This window comes from Salmo salar, chromosome ssa25 (assembly GCF_905237065.1).
Source record: "Salmo salar chromosome ssa25, Ssal_v3.1, whole genome shotgun sequence".
NCBI classification, from domain to species: Eukaryota; Metazoa; Chordata; class Actinopteri; order Salmoniformes; family Salmonidae; genus Salmo; species Salmo salar.
The window spans coordinates 3,885,323-3,895,402 of NC_059466.1; the positions used below are offsets into that span (position 1 = coordinate 3,885,323).

At 52.8% G+C, this 10,080-nt stretch overlaps 2 non-coding genes and 1 pseudogene across 2 annotated transcripts; all 3 read left to right on the forward strand.

Annotated features, from left to right (window-relative positions):
* LOC123730695 (uncharacterized) lies at positions 1-179 on the forward strand (annotated as a pseudogene).
* Positions 180-739: 560 nt separating this feature from the next.
* LOC123730636 (U5 spliceosomal RNA) lies at positions 740-856 on the forward strand. Its single transcript, XR_006762071.1, has one exon. It is a non-coding gene; the product is annotated as a U5 spliceosomal RNA (small nuclear RNA).
* Positions 857-9,657: 8,801 nt separating this feature from the next.
* LOC123730637 (U5 spliceosomal RNA) lies at positions 9,658-9,774 on the forward strand. Its single transcript, XR_006762072.1, has one exon. It is a non-coding gene; the product is annotated as a U5 spliceosomal RNA (small nuclear RNA).
* The last annotated feature ends 306 nt before the right edge of the window (positions 9,775-10,080 follow it).

Below are 10,080 nucleotides of genomic sequence, written 5' to 3' on the forward strand. Positions count from 1 at the left end.
ATAAATTATTTTTTCTAATAAAAAAATCTGTTCTTATCAGTTTAATATCTGATACGTCCCCCATCGGGGGACTACATATTAAATGGATTTTTCGAACAGGGAGTCGGAAATGGGGCTTGCTCCGTCCGCTCCACGCATCGACCCGGTATTGCAGTACCTCCGGGAACGGTGCAACACTTTTCTCCCATTGTCAAGGAAAAAGAAATACACCAAGCTATGTAAAACAGCTAGCAGAAGAAGAGAAGGAATGAAAAAAGAAGAATCATCCAAACTGAAACAAGTGCGAAGCCCCTTCATGGGGGTCCCCCGTTTTCCCGCCATTTTACGTAAAAAAAATTAAAAAAAACATTGGCCAGGAGTGTGTGTGTGTGTGTGTGTGTGTGTGTTTTTGAGCCCCCCCCAAAAAATACAATCACTTCACCAGGATTGTGTGTGTGTGTGTGTGTGTGTGTGTGTGTGTGTGTGTGTGTGTGTGTGTGTGTGTGTGTTTTTTGAGCCCCCCAAAAAATACAATCACTTCACCAGGATTGTGTGTGTGTGTGTGTTTTTGAGCCCCCCCAAAATACAATCACTTCACCAGGATTGTCTGTCTGTCTGTCTGTCTCTCTGTCTTTTGTCTGTCTGTGACTTTTTACCCACAGCCCTCGAAAACTTGGAAGAGTGGGTTCGGGGACCACCCGCGGGGACCCGGCCTAGAGTGCACCGTGTGTGTCTCGGGCCCCGACCTCTGACTTCCATACGACTCTGGTTTCTCTTCATTACGCACAAGCCTTTCGCCTTTTACTAAAGACTTCCGTGGAGAGGAACACTTACGAGTTCAACGTATTTTTGGAAGGGCTTTGCTTCTGGCAGAGCCCGGTATCTTGTTTCAAGAGAAATTGACAGAGATGACGCCGAGACTTTTTGCTCAGGCGTTTGACTTGAAGCCGGCTGACCGACCGGCGTATTTTTTCCACTCAAAGTAGTCGCTCGGGCAATTGAGTTCAAGCCCGACGATGACTGGTGTATTTGCCGGGCATTGAACAAATAGTCGCACTAGGATTAAAGAGCTAGTGACCTAACGACGCATTAGCGACTTTTAAAAAAAACACACCCGCCTGTCACCAGGGAAGCGTTGGGTGAGGAGGAGCCAACTTTTGCCAAACCGATGAGGTCTGCCGAGGCCCCCGGGGGCCCGGCGGGTGCAGGGGTCAATTTGTGGGTTATCGCTTCTCGGCCTTTTGGCTCAGATCAAGCTTGGTACCGAGGTGCCCCAAAGCCCGCTGAGCCAAAAGGTCGAAGGAAGGCAGGAGGGAGGAAAGTTTTTGTTTTTGTGCGGCTTCTTTTTTGAAGAGAGTTGTTTTCTTTACCGAAGAACATGGAGGAGAATATCCCGAACAGGACTGTTCCGGGGGTCGGACTGGCCAACACGGCAAGATTTGCGTGGAAGGATAAGGAGGTGGAGCAATTCGGGAGGGAAACGTTCGGGAGAACTATCCTGATAGGTTTGCTCAAGCTTGGGGTAAAGGACGTTTTATGCCTCCAGGACAATCCATTAGAGGGCGCGTATGATGTTAGTTTCCATACGGAGAAGCAGCATGAGGAGACGATGCGGAAGGTGAGGGATTTAGTGGACGTACGACCTATGTGTCACTATGCGGTGAAGAGCTTGGCAAAGACCAATTTTAGGTTTGTGACGGTCACTATGTATAACCCTCACGTGAAGGAAGAAGAGGTGAGGACTTTCCTGGGGAGATATATGGACAACATCTCCTCAGGAAGGCTCCTCAAGGACTCACTAGGGTTTTGGACTGGGAAGAGAGGGTATCAGGCCATTCTTAGAGAAGACCCAGGGGGCCTGGGAGGCTACCTCCATCCTCCGGCGATGTTCTCCCTGGGGGCTGACAGGGGGACGTTGTACTATGCACGTCAGCCCCCGTTCTGCAGGCGCTGTATGGCCTATGGTCATATCCTCGCCTCGTGCAGCATAAAGAAATGCAGGTATTGTGGATCTGCCGAGCACGAGGCGAGGAACTGTGACGCGCCGAAGGCATGTCACGGGTGTGGCATGCTGACGCACCTGTGGCGTGGATGCCCGGCGCGTCAGCGGTCATACGCGTCTGCAGCAGGGGGGAGCGAGAGCGGAGGATGGGGAAGAAGAGGAGAGGAACAAGAGGAAAGAAAAGGCACGGAGGAAAAGGACACAGTGCGGGAGAAGGAAGGAACGACAGCAGGAGCAGAAGAAGAAAAGGAAGAAGTGGACACGGTGGAATCGGAGGGGCGGGAGGCTGAAGGAGAGGAGGAGCAGGAGGCTGAAGGAGAGAAGGAGCAGGAGGAGGAAGGAGATAAGAGAGTGGAGGGGTCGGAGAAGACAGCGGTGGAGAAGGAGACGGAGAAGGAAACAGAGAGGGAGGAGACGGCGGTGGAGAAGAAAGAGACAGAAAGGAAGGAGACAGGGAAGAAGGTGGTGGAGAAGAAAGAGACAGAAAGGAAGGAGACAGGGAAGAAGGTGGTGGAGAAGAAAGAGACAGAAAGGAAGGAGACAGGGAAGAAGGTGGTGGAGAAGAAAGAGACAGAAAGGAAGGAGACAGGGAAGAAGGTGGTGGAGAAGAAAGAAACAGAAAGGGAGGAGAAAGAGAAGGCAGTGGTGGCGGGACCAGTAGGAGAAGGAGTGAAGGAGTGGGGGGACAGTAAAGAGGTGAGATCACGGGTGGAGGAGCTGAGGGAGATGGTGGGGGGGCTGCCGGACAATATGAACGAAGCGAGGGGGGGCTGACGGACGCAGAAAGGGATGTTCCCAGGAAACTTCACCAGAAGCTAGTGACCTAACGACGCATTAGCGACTTTTAAAAAAAACACACCCGCCTGTCACCAGGGAAGCGTTGGGTGAGGAGGAGCCAACTTTTGCCAAACCGATGAGGTCTGCCGAGGCCCCCGGGGGCCCGGCGGGTGCAGGGGTCAATTTGTGGGTTATCGCTTCTCGGCCTTTTGGCTCAGATCAAGCTTGGTACCGAGGTGCCCCAGAGCTCGCTGAGTCAAAAGGTCGACGACAGGAGAGCGGTAAGTTTTTTTAATTTTTTGGGTATTGTATCTCGGCCATTTTGTTCTTTGTTTATCTTTTTAGGTTTTTTTCCCTTTCTGAGAAGGAAGCAAGAGAGGAGTCGAGGGCGCCAATCTCCTAGCAGAGATGGCGCAAAATACTTCATACAGGTCGGTCCCTGTGATCGGGCTTGCAAACACGGTTCGTTTTTCGTGGAAGAACAAGGAGTTGGATCCGTTTGGACGGGAAACATTTGGAAGGACTATCTTGATTGGAATCTTCAAGCTGTCAGTTAAGGACGTGTTTTGCCTACAAGGGAACTAATTGGAAGGAGCTTTTGACGTGGCATTACACACAGAAGAAAAACACAAGGAGGTACTAAGAAAGGCGAAAGCAGTGGGAGGCACGAAGCCAATGTGCAATTATGAGGTGACCAGCCTTGCGAGGAATAATTACAGGGTTGTAACTGTAAACATGTACAATCCGTATGTCAAAGATGAGGAGGTGAGGGCCTTTCTGGGGAGATATATGGATAATGTCTCCTCAGCAAGGGCCCTCAAAGATTCACTTGGATTTTGGAGTGGCCGAAGGGGTTTCCAGGCCCTCCTCAGGGAGGACCCGAAGGGGCTGGGTGGCTACCTTCATCCCCCGGCAATGTTCTCCCTGGGGGCTGACAGGGGGACATTATTTTATGCACGTCAGCCCCCGTTTTGCAGGCGCTGTATGGCCTACGGTCATATCCTAGCCTCGTGCAGCACGAGAAAATGCCGATTTTGTGGATCTGGAGAGCACGAGTCTTGGGACTGTGACGAGCCGAAGGCGTGCCACGGGTGTGGCTCATCCGCACACCTGTGGCGGGGATGCCCGGCTCGTCAGCGGTCATACGCGTCTGCAGCTGGAGGGGGACAGGAGCGGGGGATGGGGGAAGAAGAGGAGGGGGAGGAGGCCAAGAACAAGACCCGACTACAGGCCCAGAGGTGAAGGCCTCAGAGGAGGGAAGAGCGGCAGCAGGAAGAGATGGAGATGGCAAGGGAGCAGGAGAACCAGGAGGAGAGAAAGGAAAGGAAGCAGGAAGAAGCAAGGAAGTGGAGGAGCCAGAGAGAGCAGCAGAGGAGGAAGAGGTGGGGAAGAAGGAGACGGCGGAAGGACCAGAAGACGAGGAGGAGGGGGAGGGTGGGAGGGAGTGGGGGGACAGCATAACATCAAGTGCCCTAGTGGAGGAGATGAGGGGAATGGTGGAGGAGCTGGGGGGAGGGGGGGTGGTGTTTCCCCGCTACACCAAACACCGAAAAAAAGAAAGGAAAAAGGAAGGGGGGCTCGGAGGACAGCGAGAGGGGGGAGGGGGTGGCCAAGCGAGCGATGGGGCTGGGAGAAAAATCTGTGTCCTCGCTGGCTTCCCCAGCCCCTCAACTCCAGGGGGTTGTGGAACAACCCAACAAGGATGGGGGGGACGCTGTTCTTGATTGAGGACATGGGCTCTCCCACTCTCTTCCCAACAAGTTACGAGGAGGGGGAAGTGGAGGAGGTGGGGGGTCAACCCAGGGTACAGGAAACTCAGCGGCCAAACACCATTCCATCATCCTGGATTGGTGGGATGGAGGAAGACGGGGGGACGTCGGGAGTGCGGAGGGAGTCCCCGCCGGTGGAGATGGAGCAGGGGAGCATCGGGTGAGCCTCCTGTTTTTGTTTTCATTGGGTTTAGTATTTGGGTGATGTTAGGTTGTTTTGTATTGATTTTAATTTAATTTTCTTTCAAGATGATTACTTTTGTTAGCTTAAATGTAAGAGGGTTAAGGGATTTTGTTAAGAGGAGGGCGGTGTTTAGTTTTCTAGAAGGGGTGGGTTTTGATTTCTGTTTTCTACAGGAAGTTCACCTGAGGGATGGTGGGGATGTCAATAGGTTTAGAAGGGAGTGGGACAAGGGAGAGTCGGTTTGGGGGATCGGGGAGTGCACTCATCGGGGGTAAGGATTTTGTGTGGGCACAGAGATGTAAAGGTGGAGGGTTCTTTTGTGGTTATGCAGGGGAGGGTTATGGGGATGGATGTCACTTTTAGGGATAGTAGGTATAGGTTAGTGGTGGTGTATGGGCCACAGGTGGCGGCAGACAGGAGGGAGATGGTGGACTGTCTGACGCCCATGTGTGTTACAAATAGGCACTTAGTGATAGGGGGGATTTTAATATAGATTTAGGGGTAGGGGGTGATAGTAGTGCAGGCTCCATCACCGGGCTTATGGCTTGCCATGGTCTGGTTGATGGAGGCCTGCACACTACTCCGACAATGGCGGGTCCCACATGGCGCAACTCTCGGGGGGTTGCGCGGAGGCTCGACTCATATTTTTCTATCTAGGTCTTTGGGTCAGTTGTCTGGGCGGCTGTTGCCTGTTTTCTTCTCAGATCACGACGGGGTGCTCCTGCAGGTGGGGCCGCCAGTCTGCCTCTTCGGTAGGGGGGTACTGGAAATTAGATCGGGATGTGCTGGAGGAGCAAGCTTTCGTCGACACCTTTTTGGTTTCTTTCGGGGCTTGAAGGCCTCCGGTCCATGTGCGAGGGGGTGTTAGAGTGGTGGGATTTAGTTAAGGTAAGGATTAGGGCTTTTATAATAGGATATTGTAAGAGGAAAAAAGGGAGGAAAGGAGGGAGGTGGATCGTATCCAAAGGTTGCTCGAACTCGAGTACGAGGCAGGCAACCTCGGCGGGTCGATTGACTGAGAGAGATCCACTGACCTGAAGGCGCAGCTCAGGGAGCTGCAGGAGCGGAAGGCTCGAGCTTTCCTGGAGCGTGCGCATAATAGCTTTCTAGAACATAATGAGACTTGTTCCGCTATGTTCTTTAAGTCGGTTAGGGGCAGACAGAGTAGGAAGATAATGCATGGGGTGAGGAAAGAAGATGGTAGCATAGTTAGAAAACCGGAGGAAATGGTCAGGGTAACAACTGATCATTTCCGAGGTTTATTTAAAGAGAGGGTAATAGATGTAGAGCAGGGAAATGTGTTTTTAGAACACTTGTCCCGGCGATTGCCGGAGGACATTAGAGACGTGATGGAGGCTCAGATCTCCCTCGAGGAGGTTGAGAGTGCTCTCAGGAGGATGGGAAAAGGGAAGGTGCCTGGGATGGATGGGCTGCCGGCCGAGTTTTACCTCAAGTTTTGGGGTATAATTGGACCAGTGGTCCTCGAAGTCTTGAAGGCCATCCTTGAGACGGGGGTCCCGGGGGGGATCAATGGCTGTTGGGGTGCTGTCACTTCTTTACAAGAAGGGGGAAGTAACTGACCTTGGCAACTGGCGGCCGTTGACCATGCTGTGCGTAGACTATAAGTTGTTAGCAAAGGTCTTAGCGGACCGGTTACGCACAGCCCTTCCCTACGTCGTCCATGAGGATCAGACGTGCGGGGTAGAGGGCCGCTCGATTAGATGGAACCTACAGTTGATTAGGGACTCCATCGCTTGGGTAGAAGATAGAGGGCTGCCTTTAATGGTAGCAGCGCTAGATCAGGCGAAAGCCTTTGATCGCGTGAATAGATCTTTTCTATTCAGGGTGTTAGGTAGATTAGGATTTTGGGGAAAAGTTTATAGGATGGATCCGTACTTTATATGTCGGAGCGGGGTGCCGGGTTAGCGTTAACAGTCACTTAGGTGACGTTTTTGACCTCTCGTCTGGGGTCAGGCAGAGATGCCCGCTCTCGGCTCTCCTCTTCTGTACATGGAGCCTCTGGGGGCTGCCATTAGGGCAGACACAGGGGTGGAGGGCTTGCTGATTCCTGGAAGTGGCGGTCTCCGTGTAAAGTTGACCCAGTACGCCGACGACACCTCCTTGCTGCTTTGCAAGGACTCGTGCCTGATGAGGTCCCTTGCCATCAGTGGGGATTTCACCCGAGCGTCGGGGGCGGTTCTTAACCATGCGAAGTCTTCCGTTAAGTTTTTCGGAAGATGGAGTGGTAGGACGGATGTGCCCGGAGGGTTCTCTCTCTGTAACGGGGCCGAGGATACTCGGGGTCCATTTTGAGACCTCCGGCTCAGCGACGCTGAACTGGAACATGGGCATCGCAGTGGTACAGAGGAAGCTAGCGATGTGGAGGGCTAGGTCTTTGTCCTTTTTAGGCAAGGTCCTGGTTCTCAAGGTGGATGTATTGCCATCTCTATTGTACTTGGCGTACATCTACCCATTGCCGGCTAGTCTGAGGAGGCCTCTAGTGAGGCTGGTGTTTCAGTTCATGTGGGGTGGCAGGTACGAGTGGGTCGCCAGGGCACGCATGCTCTGTCCCATCGGGGAGGGAGGTAGGGGGGTACCACATCTCCCCCTCAAGCTGGACGCAATTTTTGTTTCTTTTTTGTTGACGGAGCTTGCTCAGCCAGTAATACACCCGTCCGGTTACCTCCTGCGGGTGTTCTTCTCGTATCAGGCGAGAAGCGTAATGGTGTGGTCTAACACGGGTCTTCGGGCGGAACAGCTGCCGTGGCACTTTGGCCATGCGGCCAAGTGGCTGCGTGTGCACCCCGAGGTTGAAGTCGCCCGAGTAGGTTTAGATCACAGGCACCTGTACGAGGAGGTCAGACGGGCAGTAAGTCCAGCACCTGTAGTGGGCATCCCGGCAGTGGTCTGGGAGGGAGTGCAGGCGCGGGGTCTGGACAACAGGCTCAAGGACCTGAATTGGTTGAGCCTCCACAAGTGTTTGCCGGTGCGCTCCACCATGTACCGGCATAGCTTGGCGCGATCCCCCACCTGCCCAAGAACTTCTTGTGGCAGGGAGGAGACTGTGCGCCATGTCTTTTGGGACTGTGCCATTGCCGGAGTAGTATGGGCGAAGGCACGGGTGTTGTTAGGAAGGGTTAGAGGTGATTTTGTGTTGACTTGGGCTAGGTTAGAGAGAGGTGTAGGGAGAGCGAGGGGGACGGATAGGGATAGGTTTCTGCTCTGGCTTCTCATGAGCCTCTTTAAGTGGGGGCTGTGGGAAGCCAGGCAGAACATGGTCAAGACAGGGAGAGATTGGGGGGTGGAAGGAATAGTGAGGAGGATGGAAGGCGATTTGAGGGGGAGGATGAAGAGGGAGGAGAGGAAGTGGGGCAGCACGCTGCCCGGGAGAGATGGAAGGGGGATTAGGGCTGGGGTTATTTTAGAATAGGGACGGGAAAGGTAGTGTGTAGGATGACGGGGAGGGATGATGCTTATTTGAATTAGAATGAAAATTATGATTTTGTAAAGTATGAATGGTATTGACGGTAATAAATTAAAAACGGAAGCGGGAGGAAAAAAAGGAAAAGAAGACTACAGCATAGTGGAAACGGAAGGGCAGGAGGCTGAAGGAGAGAAAGAGGAGGAAGGAGACAGGAGAGTGGAGGGGCCGGAGAAGACGGCGGTGGAGAGGAAGGAGACGGAGAAGGGAACAGAGAGGGAGGAGACTGGGAAGAAGGCGGTGGAGAAAAAAGAGACAGAAAGGAAGGAGACCGGGAAGAAGGTGGTGGAGAAGAAAGAGACAGAAAGGAAGGAGACAGGGAAGAAGGTGGTGGAGAAGGAAGAGACAGAAAGGGAGGAGACAGAGAAGGCAGTGGTGGCGGGACCAGTAGGAGAAGGAGTGAAGGAGTGGGGGGACAGTAAAGAGGTGAGATCACGGGTGGAGGAGCTAAGGGAGATGGTGGGGGGCTGCCAGACAATATGAACGAAGCGAGGGGGGGGCTGACGGACGCGGAAAGGAATGTTCCCTGGCTGCGCCCTCCACCAATAAAGAGACCGAAGAAGGGGGAGCGCCCGGACAGCAGGAGGAAGAAGGGTGGTAAAAGGGTGGTGGTGGGGGAAGGGCAGGGGGGAGAGGTTGCAGGGCTCTCGTGGGCTCCCTCTTCTTCATGTGTTTTTATACCCCTGGCAGAGCTGGACCTACCAGGCATGGCCCAGGAATGGGGGATGGAGGAAGGAGCAAGTTTCCTGTTTGGGGGCATGGGGTGCTCGAGCCGGAGCCCGGAGGAGGGGGGGGGTGGTGGATTTGAGTGGGGGCACAAGACACAGAGTGTGGGTGTGCCGGGTATTGGTGTTGTTTCCAGGGGAGAGGGGATGGTGGCCGAAGGAGGAGCGTCAGGAGTGGAGGAGGCGTCCCCGTCGGTCGGGAGTATAGGGTGAGTTTCTTTGGGTATTTGATGTGGGTATGGGTTTTGGTTTTTAGGTGGGAAGGGAAGACGAGTCTTTGTTTTGGGGTTTTAGTGTTTGTGATATAGTTTAAAAATGCCTAGTTATGATTTTTGATTGATATATGGTTTTGTATTGAAAGGCATTGAACGTAATAAATATATTTTATTTAAAAAATCAAAAAAATCTGTGTTTTTGAGCCCCCCCAAAAAATACAATCACTTCACCAGGATTGTGTGTGTGTGTGTGTGTGTGTGTGTGTGTGTGTGTTTTGTTTTTTGAGCCCCCCCAAAAATATAATCACTTCACCAGGATTGTGTGTGTGTGTGTGTGTGTGTGTTTTTGAGCCCCCCCAAAAATACAATCACTTCACCAGGATTGTCTATCTGTCTGTCTGTCTGTCTGTCTGACTTTTACCCACAGCCCTCGAAAACTTGGAAGAGTGGGTTCGGGGACCACCCGCGGGGACCCGGCCTAGAGTGCACCGTGTGTGTCTCGGGCCCCGACCTCTGACTTCCATACGACTCTGGTTTCTCTTCATTACGCACAAGCCTTTCGCCTTTTACTAAAGACTTCCGTGGAGAGGAACACTTACGAGTTCAACGTATTTTTGGAAGGGCTTTGCTTCTGGCAGAGCCCGGTATCTTGTTTCAAGAGAAATTGACAGAGATGATGCCGAGACTTTTTGCTCAGGCGTTTGACTTGAAGCCGGCTGACCGACCTGCGTATTTTTTCCACTCAAAGTAGTCGCTCGGGCAATTGAGTTCAAGCCCGACGATGACTGGTGTATTTGCCGGGCATTGAACAAATAGTCGCACTAGGATTAAAGAGCTAGTGACCTAACGACGCATTAGCGACTTTTAAAAAAAAACACACCCGCCTGTCACCAGGGAAGCGTTGGGTGAGGAGGAGCCAACTTTTGCCAAACCGATGAGGTCTGCCGA